A 22,583-nucleotide genomic window follows, 5' to 3' on the forward strand; every position below is an offset into this window, starting at 1 on the left:
TGTGTGGAGAAGGCAATGGCAACCCACTCCAGTACTCTTGCCTGGAAAATCCCATGGGTGGAGGAGCCTGGTAGCCTGCAGTCCATGGGGTCGTGAAGAGCTGGACATGACTGATCGACTTCACTTTCCCTTTTCACTGTCATGCACTGGAGAAGGAAATGGCAACCCACTCCAGTGTTCTTATCTGGAGAATCCCAGGGATGGGGGAGCCTGGTGGGCTGCCATCTATGGGGTCACACAGAGTCAGACATGACTGAAATGACTTAGCAGCATATTGTATGTGAAAATCATGAGTTGGCTTTATTTTATTAAAGAAATTAATGGAAAAGGAACCATCTATTGTATGGATATATGTTGTCTTATTGATAATAGGCTGATATTGTTTAATTAATCAGTATTCACCTCAACTTCCTATCATACAGGATAATTTAATTTCTAGTAATTATTGACCCAACTCCTCTGTAATGCTTTTAAGGTTATTTAAAAACAAACAAACAAACAAACAAACACATTTGTGGTTACAGGCCTCATGGGTCATGAAGCCATGTTTCAGTGTTAATATTTTCTCTTGGATTCTTCATTGTTCTAAGAAAGTTCTTATAGTAAGTATTGGCACATGCTAAGTCATGATTAAAAAGCAATGAATATCAATATTACTTACTGTTAATATCACAATACCATAATCCTCTCTTTTCACAGTAACATCAATGGCATAATCTTTGGTAATTGTAAAGGATACCAGGACATTTGAAGATTTTGGATTAATAGAAACTGGTTTAAAATAAAAGCAAAATAAGAAAATCTTAAAAGTATTTTCAGAACAACTGGACAGAAGATCAGCTAGGAAACAGAACACCTAGACAACTCTGTCAACTAACTTGACATCTACATATCATCTATATAGCATCTATATAACATGCTACTCAGCAACAGCAGAAAATACATTCATGTTAGTTGTGCATGGAATATTATCCAGAATAGACTATGTTCTGGGCCATAAAAGAAACCTCAGTAAATTTTAAAATAATGAAATTAGAAATTAATAATACAAGGAAATTAAGGGATCTCACAAATTTGTGAAAATTAAACAGTATATATGTAATGAGTTGATTAAAATTGTAAGAGAAATTAAAAATACTTTGAAATAAATGCAAAAGCATATAAAAACTTAGGATGTTTAGTGAGAACAGTACTTGGAAATTTAAAGTTGTAAATACCTATATTAAAGAAAAACAAAAAGATTTGGCTTATTTCAGTTCAGTTCAGTTGCTCAGTCATGTCCAACTCTTTGCGACCCCATGAATTGCATCACTCCAGGCCTCCCTGTCCATCACCAACTCCTAGATTTCACCCAAACTCATGTCCATCAAGTCGGTGATGCCATCCAGCCATCTCATCCTCTGTCGTCCCCTTCTCCTCCTGCCCCCAATCCCTCCCAGCATCAGGATCTTTTCCAATGAGTCAACTCTTCGCATGAGGTGGCCAAAGTATTGGAGTTTCTGCTTCAACATCAGTCCTTCCAATGAACACCCAGGACTGATTCCCTTTAGGATGGACTGGTTGGATCTCCTTGCAGTCCAAGGGACTCTCAAGAGTCTTCTCCAACCCCACAGTTCAAAAGCATCAGTTGGCTTATTTAGCTAAGTATAATTCATTCCAGTTCCATCCATGTTGTTACAAATGGCAAAATTAGATTCTTCTTTATGTTTAATATTCTGCTGTGCATGTGCATATGCATGTATCTGTGTGTGTATCTCACAATCTTTTCATCCATTCATTCTTTTTTCGGGCACTGAGGTTGCTTAGATATTTTAAATATTGTAAATAATTGTAAATAATGCTGCTGTGAACATTGGAGTTCATGTGTCTTTTTGAAGTAGTGTTATATTCTATTCAGATAAATATCCAACAGTGAGATTGCTTGATTTTATGTTGCTCTATTTTTAAATTTTTTGAGAACACTCATATTATTTCCCATATTGGCTATACCTATTTACATTCTTACCAACAGCGCATGAGAGTTTTCATTTCTCCACATCCTTACCAACACTTGTTATATCTTGTCTCTTTGACTATAAGCATTCTAACAGATGTGATATCTCACTGTGGTTTTGAGTTTTGTTTGCCTGATGTAATATAAAGACCAGGGAATATTGTCAATATTTTAATAATTTTTCATGAAGTGTTGCATATAACATATCAAATTATTATGCAGTACATCTGAAACTTATATAATATTTTGAGTGAATTAGACTTATATTAAATCCAGCAACATATAAAAAACATTATATATAGTGGCCCAGTGACATTTATCCCAGAAATGTGAGGTTGATTCAACATACAAAATTACTAGAAAAAAGAACACAAACTGATCATTACAATAGATGTAGTAAAAAAAAAAAATTGAGAAGACTGTTAAGAGAATTTAATGCAAAAAGTAGAGACTTTTCAATAAGTAGTATTGGAACAAAGGAAAGAAGGAAATGGCAGCCTGTTCCTGTATTCTTGCCTGGAGAATCCTATTGACAGGGGAGCCTGGTGGGCTACAGTCAATGGGGTCACAAAGAATTGGACATGGCTGAGCAACTAAACAACAACAATAATTGAAACAAGTAGACATCCACATAAAGTCTGACCCTTATCTCACCCCAAATGACAAAATTAACTCAAAGTGACTTGACCTAAATGTAATCACTAAAACTATAAAACTCTTAGAAGAAAATATAGGTAGAAGTCTTTGTGACCTTGTATTAGGCAAGATATTCTTAAATATGATCCCCAAAACAAAAGCAAACAGTAAAAAATGAACTGAACTTCATCAGAAATAAAATATATTGTTCTACAAAGTACATGCTCAAGAAAGTGAAAGAGACACCACAGAATGAGAGACCTGCATCTATTATCAGAGTAGCATCCAGATTGTATAAAAAATAATAAACACAGAACAAAGACAACCCAATTTAAAAAATGAGCAGAGGATTTGAATAGACATTTCCTCAAAATAGATGTAAATATAACCAATATGCACATGAAAAAAAAAAAACACCACTGGTTAGAGACATGCAGCATAAAACAAATAAGACCACTTCTATCAGGATAAATGAAATAATAGAAAACAAGTTGACAATGGTGTGGAGGAATTGGAATCCTCATGCATTTCTGATGGTAATATAAAGTTGCCAACATCTGTTAGATCATATAAAAAGCAAGAGTTCCCCAAAATACATCTACTTCTGGTTATTGACTATGCTAAGGCCTTTGACTGTGTGCATTGCAACAAACTGGAAAATTCTTAAAGAAATGGGAATACCACACCACTTTACCTGCCTCCTGCAAACCCTGTATGCAGGCCAAAAAGCAACAGTTAGAACCAGACATGGAAAAATGGAGTTATTCCAAATTGAGAAAGGAGTATGTCAAGGGTATATATTGTCACCCTGCTTATTTAACTTATTTGCAGAGCACATCATGAGAAATGCTGGGCTGGACGAAGCACAAGCTGGAATCAAGATTGCCAGGAGAAATATCAATAACCTCAGATGTGCAGATGACACCACTCTTATGGCAGAGAGCAAGGAAGAACTAAAGAGCCTCTTGATGAAAGGGAAAGAGAGTGAAAAAGCTGGTTTTAAAACTCAACATTCAGAAAACTATGATCATGGTATCTGGTCCCATCACTTCATGGCAAATAGATGGGGAAACAGTAGAAACAGTGACAGACTTAATTTTCTTGGGCTCCAAAATCAATGCAGATTGTGACTGCAGCCACCTGCTCCTTGGAAGAAAAACTATGACAAACCTAGATAGCTTATTAAAAAGCAGATACATTACTTTGCCAAAAAAACTCTGTCTAGTCAAAGCTACTGTTTTTCCAGTAGTCAAATATGAATGTGAGAGATGGACCATTAAGAAAGCTGAGTGCTGAAGAATCGATGCTTTTGAACTGTGGTGTTGAAGAAGACTCTTGAGAGTCCCTTGAACCGTAAGGCAATCCAACCAGTCCATCCTAAAGGAAATCAGTCTTGAATATTCATTGGAAAGACTGATGCTGAAGCTTCAATACTTTGGCCACCTGATGCAAAGAGCTGACTCATTAGAAAAGACCCTGTTGTTGGGAAGGATTGACTGTAGGAAGAGAAGGGGATGACAGAGGATGAGATGGTTGAATGGCATCACCAACTCAATGGACATGAGTTTGAGCATACTCCAGTAGATGGTGAAGGACAGGGGAGCCTGGTGTGCTGCAGTCCATGGGGTTGCAAACAGTTGGACATGACTGAGTGAACAACAACAATATATATTTATATATGTATATACCATATATATATATATATATATATATATATATATATATATATATATATATATACAGTATACATGTTTTTGTATATATACACACACCCAGGGATATGTATATACACATACCCAGGGATTGAAACCAGGTCTCCTGCATTGCAGGCAGATTCTTTAACAGCTGAGCCACAGGGGAAGCACATATACATACACAAACACACACACTCACACACATAGTTATATACAACCATCTGTGTGTATATACTTTAAAGTGACCTCAATACAGGGTGCTTTGAGGATTTTATTTTTCACTTATTTCCCTTATGAGCTCTGCTTTTGTATTTACATGACACTTCCAATTCACTTTTGCAATGTGATGTCTAAAAAGCACATTACTTACAACAAATCAAAACTACTATCTTAGTCTATATTGCTCCAAACTGATTTGTTTCCAGTGTTACAAATACAGTGTTCTGAATCCTTATTATGATGACCAAACTTAGAAGCTATCTTTGATAACCTTTGTACCTCTTTCTCCCTGAATCTAGTATTACAATCAATTCCTGGCAATTCTATCTAAATATGTCTTGGTTGTGTTGCTCAGGTAAATAACTGCAAACTTTTGAGATATAGTAGTTCCTGTGATTCCAAACCTCATATGAGAATCTTTTTTAACACTAGTTAATGCTACAGTGGTGGTGCTCTGTAAGCTGACTGTGGCCTTTTAAAATTTATCAAGAAGAAAGTGCTTTGTATTACAGTTTAATAAGCTCAATAGTTCTGATGATATATCTTCTTCCTTTAGCAATCAAAGCTAATTTCCATGGTTGTAGAGTCAAGTAAATTTTATGCTTCTTTATTGCTTTAGCTTTAATCTCTGTTGTTTGAGATGTACTGTCAGTTGAACACAAACCCAATTGTCCCCTACTTTCCTCATAGGAATGAATTATATTTTCTTATACTCAACTTTCAGTCTGCCACTGAAGGACCAAATGCAAAACAAGCTGATACCATGCTGGTTTAGGGCCATTTCACATTACATTGATAAATCATGCGGGCACAAGTCATTTGTCAAAAATACATTTACTTGAATCAAATTTACTTTGCATGCAGGAGGTGCTGGATTCATATCTAGCTGTCACTAAATAATTTATCAAACTTTGATTTGAAATATAATACAAAGTCCTTAATAAAATTAAACAAACTTTTCTTTACCTAGGAATTGTATATTGGGTGAAACATACAGCTCATCACTATATTACAATATCATTATGTTGATGTCAATAGTTGAGAGGTTGGTGATGTATTGCAAAGTAGACAAAATAAATTCAATTTAATATATGTTACAAATTACTATTGATTTCAAAATGCTTGATATTCTTCATTTCTTCATGGGTTTCTACCTACTCATGCCTCTTTTCTTCTATGAAATGAGGAAAAATTACTAATCTCATGTGCTAAAGACAAGGGATTTGCTTTTTTCTTTGGTCTTTGAACTTCAGTACTTGAGGCAGTATTAGGTGTAGTTCATAAATGAAACACTCTCTTGTACAAAGGGAAAAGATAGTACTTACTATTTATAAAACTTGAAGGCCTTTTGGGGTTTTGAGAGAAAAAATATATATACTTACCTGTTTTAAAATAATGGGAAGAGGGATGTCTGTGCCCTTTGAGCTGGTGAGCATGGGATGTTTTCCTGTCCCTAGCCAAAGGTGTCCTAGGAAGTAGAGAGGTCACAAAAATATAGTGGCTAACTATATAGGCTCTAGAATATAGCAGCACATCTCTGAGTCATGATTTTGCCATTATCTTAGTTATCTGATCTTAAATAGCTTACTTAATTTCTCTGTTTTTCACTCCTCTCATACAGATTATGGTATCTATGGATTGGACTAAGTGGGAGAATTAAATCAAAGAATCACTCAAGAGAGACTGAGAGTAACTCCACCAATATAATATTTTTGTCAAAAAGAATATCAACTCAGCTCCTACTTCATTTGGCCCCTTTCAAATGACAGTGAGCCTTTCTAGTTTCTGCCTGGCCTTAACTAATTTCTGATATTTTCCTGAGTAGCTGGAATTTAATGATCACTTCTGGTATGCCAGTTCATAGGGTATGTGTGTTGTCATTTGTGTGGTCGGGATATAGATGTATTCATAAATGACTGCTTTCTCAGCCTCATCTTTTTGCACCCTTGGTTCGGCCCATAAAACTGTTGGCATCTTTACACTGTACTCAATTTTCCTGACTGGATTTCTGAATCCTGGCCTACTTGGCAAAGCTGGTAGATGAAAGCTTATGGTGTTCAGTGAACAATGAAAGCCAGATATGTGGTCTCTGAAGAAGAAGATTTAACTTAGGGACCAAAGACAGTCACTCAGAGCTTTGTGTAGTAGAAATTTTATTAAAGGGATAGTGATAGAACAAAAGCTTCTGGTGTAGACCTCAGAAGGGGGTAAAAGATTACCCGCCTTGCTAGTTTTAAGCAGGGCATTATATACTTTTTCTGTCAGCTGCAGAGAATAGAAAAAAATACCTCAAGGTTGTGAAAATTTTGCCCAGACCCTTTCCCGTCGCATACATCCTGGGATGACATCAGCATGAGATTAGTCAGAAGGGACAGGTTAACCCAGAGTTCAAGGCTGTGGAAGTTTTACCCACACCTTCTCCCATAACATAGCTCAAAAAGTCAAAAAGTCATGTCCTAGAGCAAGGGATACTGCTGCCTACGAGGCCTCCGTGGCTAAGGCGAAAGAATGTGAAAAAGAAAGAATGTTCACCTCCTCCTTAAAGAGGCCTTGGGCTTGGACTCCTTATCAGTCTGCCTAAGTTAACTCTCTCAAGGCCCTTGACATTCTGTCTACCCTGATCTTGCTATTGACTTCTCCTGCAAAGATGAATTTCCTCCCCTGTATCATCAGCCATAATCAAGCTTATCGTAGTAAATGGACTAATGACCCAGAGCCACAATAATTCCATGCATCTCCTTTAGAGAAAGACCTTCCTCTTGAAATTTCTGAAATAGATCTACGTGAATATTGGAACATATCTGAAACTCTTCTTGTTGCCATACCATATTGGACTTACATTGCTGATTGCTAGCTATCAGCAAGTCAGCCCTTCAGTCTTCTCATTTTTTTTAGGTTCAGGCAAGACTTCTTCCTTCTTCCTGTGGGCTGGAATAGTAACATTCTAGCTCTTGCCTGGAAAATCCTATGGACTGAGGAGCTTGGTAGGCTGCAGTCCATGGGGTCGCTAAGAGTCGGGCACGACTGAGTGACTTCACTTTCACCTTTCACTTTCATGCACTGGAGAAGGAAATGGCAACCCACTCCAGTGTTCTTGCCTGGAGAATCCCAGGGACGGGGGAGCCTGGTGGGCTGCCATCTGTGGGGTTGCACAGAGTCAGACACGACTGACGTGACTTAGCAGCAGCAGCTTGCTTTTAAGTTAAGCTATTTGTGAAAGTGAAAGTGAAGTTGCTCAGTCATGTCCAACTCTTTGCAACCCTATGGACTGTAGCCTACTGGCTCCTCCGTCCATGGGATTTTCCAGGCAAAGGTACTGGAGTGGGTTGCCATTTCCTTCTCCAAAGGATCTTCCTGATCCTTGTAGTCAAAACAAAATTAAAGGATGCTGAATTTTCCTTTGATTATCATAAATGGTTTTTAAATTTTTTAGACTACATTGAAATAAGTTGGATTATGGCATCTATAAAGCTTTTGGAGAACATTTTTCTTTTATTCTCTTTCTGTGTGCCACAAAATCTATCAATGAGAATTCTGAAGGTCAAAGAATACTTTTTTTTACATAGACAGGTTCATTGTACTATACGTATGTAATTGCACTGATAGTTCTTTCAGCATCTATATTTCTCTATAACCTCTCCAGCATTTATTATTTATAGATTTTAGATATTAGCCATTCTGACCAGTGTGATTTCTCATTGTGGTTTTGATTTGCATTTCTTTAATGATTAGGAATATTGAGAATCTTTTAATGTGTCCATTGTCTATCTGCATGTCTCTTTTGGGAAAGTGTCTGCCTAATTTTGATTAGGTTGTTTTTTCTGATACTGAGTTGTATGGCATGTTTATATAATTTAATATTAACTCATTTTCAGGTGCATTGTTTGCAAATATTTTATTTTATTCTGTGGGTTGTTTTTCTGTTTGTTTTTTTTTTTGTTTGTTTGTTTTTTTAATGGTTTCCTTTCCTGTGCAAAAAGTTTTCACTATGATTAGGTCCCATTTGTTTATCTTTGGTTTTCTGTTGCTTTGGGAAGCTAATCTAAGAAAATACTGCTATGATTTATGTTCAGTAATGTTTTGCCTATGTTTTCTTCTAGGAGTTTTATGGTATCACATCATATTTAAGCCTTTAAGCCATTCTGAGTTTATTTTTATATATAGTGTGATGGGAGTGTTCCAATTTCATTGAGAAATATATAGATGTCCAGCTTTCCCAGAACCATTTGTTGAAGAGACATTTTTTAAATTGTATGTTCTTTTGCGTCCTTTCTCATAGATCAATCGACCAGAGTTGTGTGGGTTTATTTTTAGGCACTCCATTCTCTTCCACTGAAGTGTATGTCTGATTCCATGCTGGTATCATGCTTTTTTGATTACGGTAGTTTTGTAATGTTGTCGAGTCTAGAAGGGTTCTGCTTCCAGCTTTGTTCTTTTTCATCAGGATTGCTTTGATAATTTTGGGTCTTTTGTAATTCCATATGAATTTTAGGATTATTTATTTTGTTGTTTGGTTGCTGCATCATGTCTGACTCTTTGAAACTCATGGACAGTAGCCCACTAGATTGCTCTGTCTGTGGGATTTTTTTTAGGCAAGGATACTGGAGTGGGTTGTCTTTTCTTCTGCCAAAAAATTTTCTCTGGCCCATATAGGCATTGAACTAATGACCTTGGTGTCATTAGCAATGTACTCTAACCAACTGAGCTAACCAGTCATATTATTTTAGTTCTGTGAAAAATAACATGGATATTTTTATAGGAGATTGCCTTAAATCCATAGACTGCTTTGGGTAGTATGACCATTTTAATAATATGCTTCCAATCTAAGAGCATGGTATATCTTTCCATTTCTCAGAATCGTCTCTGATTTCTTTTATCAATATTTTGCAGTTCTTGGCATATAGATCTTTTACCCCCTGGGATAAATTTATTCCTAGATATTTTTGATGTGTTGTTAAATAAATTTTTGTAAATGATAAAGTTATATCATTATTAGTGTAAAGAAATGCAACAGTTTTCTGTATATTAATCTTGTATCTTGCTTCCTTGCTGAATTCATTTATTGGTTCTAATAGTTTTTGTTTGGAGTTTTTAGGGATCTCTATATAGAGTATTATGACAACTGCAGATAGTGACAGTTTAACCACTTCCCTTCCAATCTGGATGCTTTTTATTTCTTTTTCTTGTCTGATTGCTGTGGCTAGCACTTGCAACATTATGTTGAATAGAATTGATGAGAGTGGGCATCCTTGTCTTGTTCCTCAATTTGGGAGTAAGCTTTGTCTCTATTTATGTCCTTTGTTTTAAAGTTTGTTTTTCTGATATAGTATTGCTGTCTTGCTTTCTTATCATTTCCGTTTACATAAAAGATATTTTTCCATACCCTCACTGTCAGTCTGAGTGTATCATTTGCCCTGAAGTGAATTTTTTGTAGGCAGCACATTGCAGGTTCTTGTTTATTTTATCCAATCTTTCACTCTGTCTTATGATCAGAGCATTTACTGCATATTGATACTTAAGGTAATTATTTCTAGGTAAGTACTTACAGACATTTTAATCCATCTTTTTCTTTTGTGTGTGTGTGTGATTTTTTGTTCATTTCTTTTTCGTTTTCCTTTTGTGGTTTGATCTTTTTGTTGTTGTATGCCTTATTACCTTTCTTTTTGTTGTTCACGAATATACTGTGTGTTTTTAAGTTGTCATTACTATTGAGTTCAATTAGGCTAATCCATACCTGTATCTAGTTTCTTTAAACTGATAGTCATACAAGTTTAAAGACATTCTTACATACCTACATTCTATACTATATTCCTCACATTTTGTGATTTTGATGTCTTATTTTATATTTTCATGTTTGTTTTTCTATTATTAATTGTAGGTACAATACTTTTATAATTTTTTTCTTTGTTAATCTTTGTACTGACTTATTTACATGATCTTCAATTCTTTTATATATTTTCCTTTCCAATTATGATTTTTTCTTTTCTAGAGATTCTTCCTTTTCTATTTAGATAACATTCTTCAATATTTCTTTTACTATAGTTTTAGTATTGCTTAATTATTTTAGTTTTTGCTTGTGTGAGAAATTCTTAGTTGCTTCTTCTATTCTAAATTCTTCCCTTCCAGGACTTTGAATATGTTATGTCACTTTCTTATGGTTTCAAAGTTTCTACAGAAAAGCCAGCTAATACCCTTATGGGGGTTCTTTTGTGACCAGTTACTTGTTTTTTTCCTGCTATGTTTAGGATCCTCTCTTTATCTTTAAATTTGCCATTTTAATTATGATATGCCTTTGTGTGAGTCTGTTTGGGTTCATCTTGTTTGAGACCCTTTCTGTGTGTCTTGTAAATGGATTGCTTACTCCTTCTCTAGGCTTGGAAAGTTTTCAGCCATAGTTTCTTCAGTTGAATTTTAAATCTTCTCTCTCTCTCTTCTCCTCTGGCACCCCTAATAATGTGTAGGTTGGCACACTTTATATTATTCCATAGATCTCATGTTGTTTTTATTTGTTTTACTCTTTTCTGTTCTGATTGAGTGATTTCCATTATTCTGCCTTCCAGGTCAGTTATTTACTTTTCTGCATTATTTTGTCTGCTATTGATTGTTTCTAGATGGGTTTTTATCTTGGCAATGAAGTTGTCTGTTTTTGATCATTTCATCTTCATAGTTTCTAGTTCCTTGTTACAGTGATCTTTATTTTTATTAATAGTCTTTCTTAATTCCTCTGGCATTTTTCTTATCTCCTTTTTGAATTTGAGGTCTAGTATACTTGATGAGATCTGTTTCATTATATTTTTATTTTAGCATATTTCTCTTATTTTATTAATTGAGAGTACATCCTTTGCTTTTTGTTTGTTTCTTTGTTTGTTTGTTTTACTTGAATTTCTCTGTCTCCATGCATTTAGAAGAAAGAATTATCTGCTTTGGTCTTGAAGGAGTGTTTTAATGTGGGAGCCTCCCTGAGTAAACTGTGTGTCCAGTGTCTCTGGTGCTAGTGTTGGTTATGGTTGGACCCCTGCCACATCTTTTCTCCAATCATGCTGACTATTATCCTTTACTTAGAGGGAGTGATTGGCATTTGTAATGTCTAGAGCCTGTGCTGACTGTGAGGCAGGGGTTCCTCTTTGCTCTGTGGCTGTCTCTGCCTTTACTTCACATTTTTGAAGCTAATGTACATAGTATTTTATTTGCTGATTGTTACTTAGATATAGAATGCAACTTATTTTTATATATTGGTCTTGTATGCTAAAATCTTACTAAAATCATCTCATAGCTGTATTAGTTAGCTAGAACTACAACAAACAAAGTACTAGAGACTGAGTGGATTAACAAATGTAAATTTATTTTCTCATAGTTCTGAAAGCTAGAACTCTAAGACATGGGTTAGGTAGGTTTCAAGTCTTAATGATACCTCTCTCAATAGCTTGTAGACGCCACTTTTTCTCTGTGGACCTAAATCTTTAGTGTCTTTTTGTGCATCCAAATTCCCTCTTTTTATTTGAACACTAGTCAGATTGATTATAGTATATCCTAAGGACCCATATTTTTTACCTAAATCACCTCTTTAAAGACCCTATTTATAAATACAGTCATACTTGATGTACTGAGGGTTAAGGCTTTAAATCTGAATTTGGGAGAAAAAGCACAATTCATCCTGTAACAAAAACTTTGTTAGTTTTTATATAGATTCCATTAAGTATATGTAGATAATCATGCCCTAAGCAAGTGAGAAGTATTTTTTCTTTTATAATTTATATTCTTCTTTTTTCCTGTGGTTATAGAGAAAGGGTTATCTTTTATTCCCTGCTACTCTACAGTGACCCAGGTAAGGAATTATGTAAAATTATTCCACCCAGGACTCCTGGAGTTAATCAGAATTGATGGAAAAAGCTGTTTTAGACTGCATCTGGGCTTTCCTAGTGGCTCAGATGGTAAATAATCTACCTGCAATGTGAGAGACCTGAGTTCAATCCCTGATTTGGGAATATCCCCTGGAGAAGGGAACAGCTACCCACTCCAGTATTTCTGCCTGGAGAATTCCATGGACAGGGGAGCCTGGCAGGCCCCAGTCCATGGGGTCACAAAGAGTTGGACACAACTGAGTGACTCTCACACATAGTGCTAGAGAGTAGAGGGATATCAAATAACATCAAACATTAACAGAAATGAAAGTATATTAAGTATAAAGCAAACTTGGGACTTTGTGAAATGGGACTATGAGAAGAACTGATCCCAGAAATATATAGAGTCTGTATGTACAAGGCAATGGCAACCCACTCCAGTACTCTTGCCTGGAAAATCCCATGGACGGAGGAGCTTGGTAGGCTGCAGTCCATGGGGTCGCTGGGAGTCGGACATGACTGAGCAACTTCACTTTCACTTTTCACTTTCATGCATTGGAGAAAGAAACGGCAACCCACTCCAGTGTTCTTGCCTGGAGAATCCCAGGGACTGGGGAGCCTGGTGGGCTGCCGTCTATGGGGTTGCACAGAGTCGGACATGACTGAAGCTACTTAGCAGCAGCAGCAGCAGTATGTACATTATACTGAAAAAGAACAAGGCATTATCTTGTAATAGATCTTATTATGGGAAAAAAAAATTAGGTTATATTTTTTTCTATGCTTTTTGTTTGGTTGCCATGAAACGCCAAAGAACTTTGCTTTTGCACAGGATGACAAAAGACATACACAAAGAGTAGGATATGAACAAAAATGTCCATATTGGCATTTATAATACTGAGAACTTGATTATAGGTTCAGTTCAGTTCAATTCAGTTCAGTCGCTCAGTCGTGTCCGACTCTTTGTGACCCCATGAATCGCAGCACGCCAGGCCTCCCTGTCCATCACCAACTCCCGGAGTTCACTCAGACTCACGTCCATCGAGTCAGTGATGCCATCCAGCCATCTCATCCTCAGTCACCCCCTTCTTCTCCTGTCCCCAGTCCCTCCCAGCATATTACTTTTGCGTCAGTTATACATATGAGGAGGCTGAATCTTGTCCAGAGTTTTATCTTCATAAAATGGCAGCTGTGAGATTTGAATCTAGGTCTATAAGATTAATTATTAAATATTAATTATTTTATTGAACATTTAAGCTATTATGTCAGGCAATTTAATTTTTAATATATAGCTATTATTTTTAATTTTTAATATATAGCTATTATTTTTAGAGGAGAAGCAGAATTTTCAGAGTTGTATTTGGTGCATTCAATAAATTATCATGTGATTTTTAACAGTGTTTGGTATCCATACAGGTAACTGGGCAGTATCAAGATGAACCTTGATTATGAATATGAGTTGTATGTGAGAAAAATGAGTATCACAAGTATAATGGTAATAATTTTAAGATAGGAAGCTTAAGTGAAATTATGTTCTTGTTATCACCTTTCCCTTACTTCAGGTAAATGTTAAAAACACCATACTGGAGTAATATAATATTAAAAAATGAGGTTCAACAGTCATCTATTTTCTTTTATTCTGTTTATGCCTAAGTACCTTTTATTTGATTATTGTTTTATACCAGTGAACAAGAACATTAATGGTCTTATATCAGTGAACAAACTGGTGTGAGGACTGCAGCATTTGCAAATTTGAAAAGACAGAGTTAGATAGATATAGACAGATATAGGGTGAAAGAGAGACTGATTTTTAAGTGTTATACTTCATAAAAGTCAATTTGGCAAGGATGACATTGATGAATGGTTGAGGGTAAGGGAGTCTTTGGGGAAAGTAAATACAATAAAATCAATCATTCATGGAAGTATAAAAGAACAAGGAAAGAAAGGTCAGTAGAGGTATACACCCCCCACAATGTAAGTTTTGCTATCATGTCACTATGCTCTATTACGATAAATACACATAGCAAACTAGATTCCTGTTATTTAAATCAAGCATCATTGACTGTGTACTTTAAAAAGTTTCATAATTAGTCCATGCAGTAAATTAGTGGTAGTTTACCATATTTTCGTAATATCAAAAGATGAATGTTATTAGATGAAAAAGTGAAAGTTAAAGTCACTCATTCTTATCCAACTCCTTGCGATGTCATGGACTATCCAGTCCTTGGAATTCTCCAGGCCAGAGTACTGGAGTGGGTAGCCATTCCCTTCTTCAGGGGATCTTCCCAACCCAGGGATAAAACCCAGGTCTCCTGAATTGCAGATGGATCCTTTATCAGCTGAGCTATCAGGGAAGACTTATTGAATGAAAGGGTGACTAATTCAAGGCAGGGATGTAGAAAGATATAATTAAATTTTAGAACTTTTGAAATTGGCACATAGAGAAGAACTGTCCAGTAACCTTGAATGCGCACTAAGTGTGGCCAAGAGCTATCCCATGTCCGAAGTCAGGGACAGCGGCCCAGAGTGCCAGGCTGTGACGGCGCAGGAATGGCCGGGAGGAGCCACCCTGCTTCCGAGGTCAGGGGAGGCGGCCAAGAGGAGCTACCCCGCGCCCGAGGTCAGTGGCGGCCAGGAGGAGATACCCCACTTCCGAGGCCAGGGGCAGTGACCCTGAGGAGCCACCCCAAGCCCGAGGCCAGGGGCGGACAGCTGGGAGGAGCAACCCACACCCAAGGCCAGGGCTGGCAGCTCGGAGGAGCAACCCTGTGGCTGAGCAGGCGCAGGAGGGCCTAGAGGAGCTATCCCAAGTTGAAGGTCAGGAACAGCAGCAGTAAAGAGATATCCCTCATCCAAGGTAAGGAGCAGCAGCTGTGCTTTGCTGGAGCAGCTGTGAAGAGATACCCCACACCCAAGGTAAGAGAAACCCAAGTAAGATGGTAGGTGTTGCAAGAGGGCATCAGAGGGCAGACACACTGAAACCATACTCACAGAAAACTAGTCAATCTAATCACACTAGGACCACAGCCTTGTCTAACTCTATGAAACCAAGCCATACCTATGGGGCAACCCAAGATGGGTGGGTCATGGTGGAGAGATCTGATAGAATGTGGTCCACTGGAGTAGGGAATGGCAAACCACTTCAGTATTCTTGCCTTGAGAACCCAATGAACAGTATGAAAAGGCAAAATGATAGGATATGAAAAGAGGAACTCCCCAGGTCATTAGGTGCCCAATATGATACTGGAGATCAGTGGAGAAATAACTCCAGAAAGAATGAAGGGATGGAGCCAAAGCAAAAACAACACCCAGTTGTGGATTTGACTGGTGATAGAAGCAAATTCCGATGCTGTAAAGAGCAATATTGCATAGGAACCTAGAATGTCAGGTCCATGAATCAAGGCAAATTGGAAGTGGTCAAACAAGAGATAGCAAGGATGAACGTCAACATTCTAGGAATCAGCAAACTAAAATGGACTGGAATGGGTGAATTTAACTCAGATGACCATTATATCTACTACTGCAGGCAGGAATCCCTCAGAAGAAATGGAGTAGCCATCATGGTAAACAAAAGAGTCCAAAATGCAGTACTTGGATGCAATCTCAAAAACGACAGAATGATCTCTGTTTGTCTCCAAGGCAAACCATTCAATATCAGTTATCCAAGTCTATACCCAGCAGTAATGCTGAAGAAGCTGAAGTTGAACAGTTTTATGAAGACCTACAAGACCTTGTAGAACTAACACCCAAAAAAGATGTCCTTTTCATTATAGGGGACTGGAATGCAAAAAAGGAAAGTCAAGAAACACCTGGAGTAACAGGCAAATTTGGCCTTGGAATGCGGAATGAAGCAGGGCAAAGAATAACAGTGTTTTACCAAGAAAATGCACTGGTCATAGCAAACACCCTCTTCCAACAACACAAGAGAAGACTCTACACATGGACATCACCAGATGGTCAACAGTGATATCAGATTGATTATATTCTTTGCAGCCAAAGATGGAGAACCTCTATACAGTCAACAAAAACAAGACCAGGAGCTGACTGTGGCTCAGATCATGAACTCCTTATTACCAAATTCAGACTCAAATTGAAGAAACTAGGGAAAACCGCTAGACCATTCAGGTAGGACCTAAATCAAATCCCTTATGATTATACAGTGGAAGTGAAAAATAGATTTAAGGGCCTAGATCTGATAGATAGAGTGCCTGATGAACTATGGAATGAGGTTTGTGACATTGTACAGGAGACAGGGATCAAGATCATCCCCATGGAAAAGAAATGCAAAAAAGCAAAATAGCTGTCAAGAGAGGCCTTACAAATAGCTGTGAAAAGCAAAGGAGAAAAGGAAAGACATAAGCATCTGAATGCAGAGTTAGGAAGAATAGCAAGAAGAGATAAGAAAGCGTTCTTCAACGATCTATGCAAAGATATAGAGGAAAACAACAGAATGGGAAAGACTAGAGATCTCTTCAAGAAAATTAGAGATACCAAGGGAACATTTCATGCAAAGATGGGCTCTATAAAGGACAGAAATGGTACAGGCCTAACAGAAGCAGAAGATATTAAGAAGAGGTGGCAAGAATACACGGAAGAACTGTACAAAAAAGATCTTCATGACTCAGATAATCATGATGATATGATCACTAATCTAGAGCCAGACATCTTGGAATGTGAAGTCAAGTGGGCCTTACAAAGCATCACTACTAACAAAGCTAGTGGAGTTGATGGGATTCCAGTTGAGCTGTTTCAAATCCTGAAAGATGATGCTGTGCAAGTCCTGCACTCAATATGCCAGCAAATTTGGAAAACTCAGCAGTGGCCACAGGACTGGAAAAGGTCAGTTTTCATTCCAATCCCAAAGAAAGGAAATGCCAAAGAATGCTCAAACTACCACACAATTGCACTCATCTCACATGCTAGTAAAGTAATGCTCAAAATTCCCTAAGCCAAGCTTCAGCAATACATGAACCGTGAATGCCCTGATGTTCAAGCTGGTTTTCAAAAAGGCAGAGGAACCAGAGATCAAACTGCCAACATCCTCTGGATCATGGAAAAAGCAAGAGAGTTCCAGAAAAACATCTACTTCTGCTTTACTGACTATGCCAAAGCCTTTGACTGTGTGGATCACAATAAACTGTGGAGAACTGTTCAAGAGATGGGAATACCAGACCACCTGACCTGCCTCTTGAGAAATCTGTATGCAGGTCAGGAAGCAACAGTTAGAACTGGATATGGAACAACAGACTGGCTCCAAATAGGAAAAGGAGTGCGTCAAGGCTGTATATTGTCACCCTGCTTATTTAACTTATATGCAGAGTACATCATGAGAAACGCTGGACTGGAAGAAACACAAGCTGGAATCAAGATTGCTGGGAGAAGTATCAATAATCTCAGATATGCAGATGACGCCACCCTTATGGCAGAAAGTGAAGAGGAGCTAAAAAGCCATTTGATGAAAGTGAAAAAGGAGAGTGAAAAAGTTGGCTCTAAGCTCAACATTCAGAAAATGAAGATCATGGCATCTGATCCCACCACTTTATGGGAAATAAATGGGGAAACAGTGGAAACAGTGTCAGACTTTACTTTTTTGGGCTCCAAAATCACTTCAGATTGTGACTGCAGCCATGAAATTAAAAGACGCTTACTCCCTGGAAGAAAAGTTATGACCAACCTAGGTAGCATATTCAAAAGCAGAGACATTACTTTGCCGACTAAGGTCTGTCTATTCAAGGCTATGGTTTTTCCAGTGGTCATGTATGGATGTGAGAGTTGGACTGTGAAGAAGGCTGAGCGCCAAAGAATTGATACTTTTGAACTGTGGTGTTGAAGAAGACTCTTGAGAGTCCCTTGGACTGCAAGGAGATCCAACCAGTCCATTCTGAAGGAGAGCAGCCCTGGGAATCTTTGGAAGGAATGATGCTAAAGCTGAAGCTCCAGTACTTTGGCCACCTTATGCGAAGAGTTGACTCATTGGAAAAGACTCTGATGCTGGGAGGGACTGGGGGCAGGAGAAGGGGACGACCGAGGATGAGATGGCTGGATGGCATCACGGACTCGATAGACGTGAGTCTGAGTGAACTCCGGAGATGGTGATGGACAGGGAGGCCTGGCATGCTGCGATTCATGGGGTCGCAAAGAGTCGGACACGACTGAGCGACTGAACTGAACTGAACTGAACTGAACCTTGAATACATGAATAAAAGGAAGGAAATTAAATGGTGAAAGGTTGAAATCGATAGTTTGAAAATTCAGACCTCATATGCATGTTCCTCAACTTTAGAGCAATCATTTTATATTTAAATTTTGGTGACATTATATTGCATTAAACCAGATACTCTGGTAGACCATATATCTAAATCACCAGTTTTCATTTGAATAGCATCTTATGTATCATTCATCATAGTCCATATTTTCCAAAAGAGAAAATTGGGCTTCAGCAAAGTTAATTATTTGAGATACTACCATTCAGTAACAGGAGAGCTAGAATCACAATTTAGATTTTCTAACAAAATATCACAGGCCTGAATGTAGACTAGCACAAAGTCTAGATTTGTACAGATGATCCATGAAAATTATTAGAGTCATTAGTAAATGACCTGAATTTCAAATTATGGCTAGTGGAAATGCCTCAAAGATATATGACCAGGTATTACTGAATCAAACTCAGGTCTTCTCACCCAACACACAGCAAAGCCAATCTACTTTTATCACCTACTCAGTACATGGTATGCTTTGTTATTTATTAAACCCCAGAGAATTAAGATCAATAAAATTCTGATACTTCTCCAAAGAAAACACACAGATGGCCAATGACCACATGAAAAGATGCTTAACATGGCTTATTATTAGAGAAATGTAAATCAAAACTACAGTGAGGTACCACCTCAACAGTAAGAATGACCATCACCAAAAATATCTACAAACGATAAATGCTAGAGAGGCTGTGGAGAAAAGGGAATGTTCTTGCTCTGCTGGTGGTAATGTAACTTGATACAGTCACTAGGGAGAACTGTATGGAGATGCCTCAAAAAAGCTAGGAATAATACTATTAATACCATTGTTGTTTTTCAGTTCTACAGTCCTGTCTGATTCTTTGTGACCCCATGGACTGCAGCATACCCGGCCTTTCTGTCCCTTACCATGTCCCGAAGTTTGCCAAAGTTCATGTTCATTGCAATGGTGATGCCATCTAGCCATCTCATCCTGATGCCCTCTTCTTCTATCCTCAATCTTTCCCAGCATCAGGGAATTTTCCAATAAGTCAGCTATTTGCATCAGATGACCAAAATACTGGAGTTTTAACTTCAGTGTCAGTCCTTCCTAAGAGTGTTCAGCATTGATTTCCCTTAAGTTTGATTGGTTCAATCTCCTTGCATCCAAAGGACTCTCAGGAGTCTTCTCCAGCACCATAGTTCAAAGGCATCAATACTTTAGTGCTCCACCTTCTTTACCATCCAGCTCTCACAACCATAGACGACCACTGAGAAGACCATAGGCTTGACTAAACAGACCTTTATTGGCAGAGTGATGTCTCTGCTTTTCAACACTCTGGCTAGCTTTTCAACATTGTTGTCATAGCTTTCCTGCCAAGAAGCAAACATCTTCTGACATCATGGCTGCAGTCATTATCTGTAGTGATTTTAGAGCCCACAAAGAGGAAATCTGTCACTTCCTTACCTTGTGCCCCTCTCTTTGCCATGAAGTAATGGGGACAGATTTCATGATCTTAGTTTTCTTAATATTTAGCTTTAATCCAGCTCTTCCACTCTCCCCTTTCACCCTCATCAAGAGGCTCTTTAGTTGCTCTTCATTTTCTGCCATTAGAGTGGTATCATCCACATATCTGAGGTTGTTGATGTTTCTCCTGCCCATCTTAATTCCAGCTTGTAACTCATCCAAGCTGGCTTTTTTTCATGATGTGCTCAGTGTATAGATTAAACAAACAGGGTGACAGCAGACAGTCCTGTCATACTCCTTTCTCAATTTTGAACCAGTCAGTTGTTCCAGATAGGGTTCTAACTAATGCTTCTTGACCCACATACAAGTTTCTCAGGAGACAGGTAAGATGGTCTGGTATTCCCATCCCTTTAAGAGCTTTCCACAGTTTACTATGATCCATAGAGTCAAAGCCTTTGGTGTAATCAGTGAAACAGAGGTAGATGTTTTCTGGAATTCCCTAGCTTTCTCTGTGATCCCGTGAATTGTGGCAATTTGATCTCTGGTTCCTTTTCCTTTTCTAAATACAGCTTGGACATCTGAAAGTTGTTGGTTCACATAATGCTGAAGCCGAGCATGCAAGATTTTAATCATAACCTTACTAGCTTGGGAGATGAGTGCAATTGTCTGATAGCTAGCACATTCTTTCTTAATTAATACCATATGATCAAGCAATCTCACTACTGGGTATACACCCTGAGAAAACCACAATTTAAAAAGCCACATATACCCCAGTATCCACTGTAGCACTATTTACAATAGCTAAGACATGGAATCAAGCTACATATCCATTGACAGATGAATGGATAAAAGTTGTGGTACATATATATGACGGAATATTACTCACCGATTAAAAAAAGAACCAATTTCAGTCAGCTGTAGTGAGGTTGATGAACCTAGAGCCTGTTATACAGAGTGAAGAAGTCAGAAAAAGAAAAATAAATATAGTACTTAAAGCATATATATGAAATCTAGAAAAATAATATGGATGAACCTGTTGGCAGGGGAGGAATAGAGAATGGACTTGTGGACACAGTCAGAGAAGAGGATGGGACTAATTAAGAAAGCAGAGTTGACATATATACACTGCCATGTATATCCAAAAGTCTACAAGCAATAAATGCTGGAGAGGGTGTAGAGAAAAGGGAACCCTCTTACACTGTTGGTGGGAATGCAAACTATTACAGCCACTATGGAGAACAGTGTGGAGATTCCTTAAAAAACTGGAAATTGAACTGCCTTATGACCCAGCAATCCCACTGCTGGGCAGACACACCGAGGAATCCAGAATAGAAAGAGGCACATGTACCCCAATGTTCATCGCAGCACTGTTTATAATAGCCAGGACATGGAAGCAACCTAGATGTCCACAGCAGATGAATGGATAAGAAAGCTGTGGTACATATACACAATGGAGTATTACTCAGCCATTAAAAAGAATACATTTGAATCAGTTCTAATGAGGTGGATGAAACTGGAGCCAATTATACAGAGTGAAGTAAGCCAGAAAGAAAAACACCAATACAATATACTAACACATATATATGGAATTTAGAAAGATGGTAATGATAACCCTGTATGCAAGACAGCAAAAGAGACACAGATGTATAGAACAGAATTTTGGACTCTGTGGGAGAGGGAGAGGGTGGCATGATTTTGGAGAATGGCGTTGAAACATGTATACTATCATGTAAGAAAAGAATCGCCAGTCTAGATTCAATACAGGATGGGGCTGGTGCACTGGGATGACCCAGAGAGATGATATGGGGGGAGAGGTGGGAGCGGGGTTCAGGATTGGGAACTCATGTACACCCGTGGCGGATTCATGTCAATGTATGGCAAAACCAATACTGTATTGTAAAGTAAAATAAAAATAATTTTTTTTAAAAAAAGAAGTAAGGGTGAGAGAGAGAAAAAATAAATAAATAAACAAAATAGATAGCTAGTTGGAGAAGGCAATGGCACCCCACTCCAGTACTCTTGCCTGGAAAATCCCATGGACGGAGGAGCCTGGTAGGCTGCAGTCCATGGGGTCATGAAGAGTCAGACATGACTGAGCGACTTCACCTTCACTTTTCACTTTCATGCATTGGAGAAGGAAATGGCAACCCACTCTGGTGTTCTTGCCTAGAGAATCCCAGAGATGGGGGAGCCTGGTGGACTGACATCTATGGGGTCGCACAGAGTCAGACACAACTGTAGTGACTTAGCAGCAGCAGCAGCAGCAGTGGGAAGCTTAAACAAAACATAGGGAGCCCCACCTGGTGCTCTGTGATTATCTACGGGGGTCAGATGGGGGAACTGGGAGGAAGGCTTAAGAGGGAAGAGATGTGTGTGTGTGTGTGTGTGTGTGTGTGTGTGTGTGTTTGCAGTTATAACTTACTCATGATGCCGCATGGCAGAAAGCAACACAACATCATAAAGCAATTGTCCTCCAATTAAAACAATAAGTAAAAAAATAAATTTATAATTTTATTTTATTTA

The sequence above is a fragment of the Ovis canadensis genome, chromosome 22, assembly GCF_042477335.2.
Source record: "Ovis canadensis isolate MfBH-ARS-UI-01 breed Bighorn chromosome 22, ARS-UI_OviCan_v2, whole genome shotgun sequence".
Lineage (NCBI taxonomy): Eukaryota > Metazoa > Chordata > Mammalia > Artiodactyla > Bovidae > Ovis > Ovis canadensis.